This window comes from Oncorhynchus gorbuscha, linkage group LG22 (assembly GCF_021184085.1).
Source record: "Oncorhynchus gorbuscha isolate QuinsamMale2020 ecotype Even-year linkage group LG22, OgorEven_v1.0, whole genome shotgun sequence".
Lineage (NCBI taxonomy): Eukaryota > Metazoa > Chordata > Actinopteri > Salmoniformes > Salmonidae > Oncorhynchus > Oncorhynchus gorbuscha.
Window position 1 is genome coordinate 50,203,809 of NC_060194.1, and position 4,576 is coordinate 50,208,384.

Sequence of the window (4,576 nt, forward strand, 5' to 3'; positions counted from 1 at the left end):
CCAAGTTCTTGTTGTTTTTTGTTTTGTACTATACATTTTGTAATGAGCTCTGTCAATAATGTTTTTTGTCCATCTGACAAATCGCTTTGTTGTTTTCTGCTTTAACTGAAATGAACGGGATTGCGACATACGTCTAGGGAAGTCTTTGAAAAGTCACCTCCAGCAACCTGAGTTCACGTATGATCCATGACTACATAGGGAATGAATAAAACGTGTTGTAAAAAGATGCCTTGGTCTCATTTTGGTTCATGCACATATACATCTGTAGAGAAGTGTTCTGCCCAGCAGAGGGCGCTGCCACAATGGCCACGCCAGGTACAGGGCAGCGTAATCCTCAACACCCCCCTGTGACGGTTCCACTACTGTAGTATGTCGCAGGAGAAAACCCGACTCTGAAATATGTGTACGGCTGATTCCTTGAAGGGATATTGAACTCGACAAGAGAAGAATACTTTAATAAACAAAGAACTTGGGAAAAAAATTATAAATCTATGCTGAGTGACTCGCCTATTCTACATTGTCCAACATAAGATTTTAGCGATACTTTAATGACTGCTGAAACACAGTGAATTATGAAAACATTGTGTGTTATCACTACACCAGGCTACTACTTACTGCTACATTGTTTAGGTCTTAATGTAGGTAACATGTTTTAATTTCCCTCAAAACATCAGAGGGGCACCTCAACATGAATACATATGTGTATTTCATAATAGTCTACAAGGTTGCAAAGATCTCCCACGCGGCAGGTGTTGACCGTTTACAGGTGTTCATGTTGGTTCTATTCAACATTAATTCATCTTCCAGTGTCTGGTGGAAAGCAGAATGAACCAGGTTTTCCTCTAGGTTTTTGCCTGTGCTTAGCTCCATTCCATACATTATTTTTATCCTGAAAACCTCCCCAGTCCTTAACAATGACAAGCATACCCATAACATGATTCAGCCACTACTATGTTTGAAAATATGGAGAGTGGTACTCAGTAATGTGTTGTATGTTTGGGGCAAATCCAATAACATTCAGGACAAAAAGTTAATTGCTTTGCTATATTTTTTTGCAGTATTATTTTAGTACTTTGTTGCAAACAGGATGCATGTTTTGAAAATTTTTATTCTGTACAGGCTTCCGTCTTCTCACTCTGTCAATTAGGTTTTTCTTGTGGAGTAACTACAGTGTTGTTGATCCATCCCCAGTCGATCCATCCCCAGTCGATCCATCCCCAGTCGATCCATCCCCAGTCGATCCATCCCCAGTCGATCCATCCCCAGTCGATCCATCCCCAGTCGATCCATCCCCAGTCGATCCATCCTCCGTAAGAGACATTGACTGTAACGTGGTGAGGTTGGACACCGGTGCAGAGAAAAGACCAGATGAGGAATCAGTGGTTAAGGATAAACATAATACTTTACTGAGAAACAACAACAAAAAAAGTCAAACAACAACCACTGTCTCGGAAAAGGGTCACACACAGAACTGAATCTTCTGCAAAAGACCACACTTCTTTTAGAAGGGACATAATCCTAAAATACTAAGACACACCTGAGTCCAACAAGTCTCTAGGGCGGTCTCTGCTGCCCTCTGGTGCCAGGAAGAACCATGACAACCATATACTGCACCATCTAGAGAACTCTTAAATCGAGCCGGTAGAGACCAAAGCCAGTTCTCTGTCTAGGGTCCAATATACTGCACCATCTAGAGAACTCTTAAATCGAGCCAGTAGAGACCAAAGCCAGTTCTCTGTCTAGGGTCCAATATACTGCACCATCTAGAGAACTCTTTAATCGAGCCAGTAGAGACCAAAGCCAGTTCTCTGTCTAGGGTCCAATATACTGCACCATCCAAACTGTTCTCCTGTTTGGTACCGAGTGAACTAGGCCATTGGGAGTATAGTCAGGTCTGAACTGTGTTCTGTTTGGTACCTATACTGAAAACATTATTCTAGTCAACTTGAGGAGGGGATGTGGAGGTGGTGCCTCGCCTGGTTCACCAACTACTTCTCTGATAGAGTTCAGTGTGTCAAATCGGAGGGCCTGTTGTCTGTACCTCTGGCAGTCTCTATGAGGGTGCCACAGGGTTCAATTCTTGGGCCGACTTCAATTCTCGGGCCGACTCTGATCCACCTCAACACAGACGACACCATTCTGTATACTTCTGGCCCTTCTTTGGACACTGTGTTAACTAACCTCCAGACGAGCTTCAATGCCATACAACTCTCCTTCCGTGGCCTCCAACTGCAATCTCCGTTTCTCCTCTTAACATGTCCGTAAAGGAAAGAGTTCTGTTCCTTTTATATTGAACTCAACTCTGGGGCTGTAATATTCCCTGCACTGAACCACACATGAGAGTCAGCATAATGGTCTGTGTGTTTTGTAAATAGGGATGTACTGTACTGGAACTGAGTGATGCCATCTGCATAGCTACAAAGTTAGCATACTTTTAGAGAAGAACACTTCAACCAATGTAGTTATTATACAGGAGAGTTACTATGGTTGCTATTCATCAGTAAGTGTAGTTATTATACAGAGTTATTATGCATCAGTAAGTGTAGTTATTGTACAGGAGAGTTACTATGGTTACTACGCATCAGTAAGTGTAGTTATTATACAGGAGAGTTACTATGGTTACTACGCATCAGTAAGTGTAGTAGCAATAGGCCTTGTAGATCTCAGTTGTCTTGGCTCTCCTGGTCGAGGAACCAACGTCTCAGATCAGCTTGGCAAATGGCTGTCAGCTAGCCATAACCCCCTCTCTTCCACAGGGCCAGTTTTATGACACATCACACCAATGGTAAGTATTATGCATCAGAGAGCCCTCTGCTGCTCTTCAAGTATCAACCAAAGGAATGCCTTTGGTTGGAGAGACTGTTGCCCGCCCAAAAGCTCTAACATCCACGAAAGTGAACATTGGTAATATTTCTAAGATAGGAATATTAAAAAATGGTCTAATGATCTAATTAATAATCATGTCATATTGTTTTTCATTTTGTGATGTCATTAAAAACTGTAAAACAAAAATACTGTAACTTGAAGAGCTTTCACGCTGTGTATGTCCGGTTTAAATCCTTTACGTTGTGTAGGAAAGATGAAGAACGATGAAACTAGTTTTTCTCAGATAGGAATGGGATTTTAGTTTTCTAAAGAGATCATAGTTTTCATGTCCGTTACACATTAACTAAGCCACACCCCAAATTAGGTCAGAAGAGAGTGTCGGTGTCATGGAAACGCCCTTTTCGACCAGAGTGCTTAAAAGCGATCTGTTCTATTTGAACACTCCACCACAAGAACAAGACAACTACAAAGGACATTGTGACCTCTGGTGGACAGCCAGAGCTTTACACCCATCGAGCCTTTCCCATAGATTAGATTGATTGGTTTCAACAGAGAGACGACGAACAAAAATATCTACACGGAAATACATTGCATGTCTTACCCAACTGGGCAGTGGTTCGTATGCAAGGTATATGATTAAAGTGGGAACAGTTATAGAATGTATCCACGATAAATGTCTCGTTCTCTCCATATTTCTATTTTCCCAACACCCTTCCCCATCTCTGTGTAATGAGCCTGCATTTCTTATCAGTCCACTAGGGACTTTTGTCTCATGTAAGTGTGTATGTGTATTCTGTGTAATTATTTAGTTCATTAGTAAATCAATAAATAATTAAATACATTTGTGTAGAACTGAATAATCAGAAAAGGCGGATTCAATAAGTTTGCGACGTTCCGAATTAGACTGATATGAGGTAATGATTAATAAATGACTTGTGTCTCATATACAGTTGAATTCGGAAGTTTACATACACCTTAGCCAAATACATTTAAACTCAGTTTTTCACAATTCCTGACATTTTAAGTTTACATACACTCAATTCATATTTGGTAGCATTGCCTTTAAATTGTTTAACTTGGGTTAAATGTTTTGGGTAGCCTTCCACAAGCTTTCCACAATAAGTTGGGTGAATTTTGGCCCATTCCTCCTGACAGCTGTTGTAACTGAGTCAGGTTTGTAGGCCTCCTTGCTCACACATGCTTTTTCAGTTCTGCCTACCAATTTTCTATGGGATTGAGGTCGGGGCTTTGTGATGGTCACTCCAATACCTTGACTTTGTTGTCCTTAAGTCATTTTGCCACAACTTTGGAACTATGCTTGGGGTCATTGTTCATTTGGAAGACCCATTTGCGACCAAGCTTTAACTTCCTGACTGATGTCTTGAGATGTTGCTTCAATATATCCACATAATTTTCCTTGCTCATGATGCCATCTATTTTGTGAAGATGCTGCCACCCCCGTGCTTCACAGTTGGGATGGTGTTCTTCGGCTTACAAGCCTCCCACTTTTTCCTCCAAACATAACGATGGTCATTATTGCCCAACAGTTCTATTTTTGTTTCATCCGACCAGAGGACATTTCTGCAAAAAGTACGAGTCTGGCTTTTTTATGGCAGTTTCGGAGCAGTGGCTTCTTACTTGCTGAGCGGCCTTTCAGGTTATGTCAATATAGGACTTGTTTTACTGTGGATATTGATACTTTTGTACCTGTTTCCTCCAGCATCTTCACAAGGTCCTTTGCTGTTGTTCT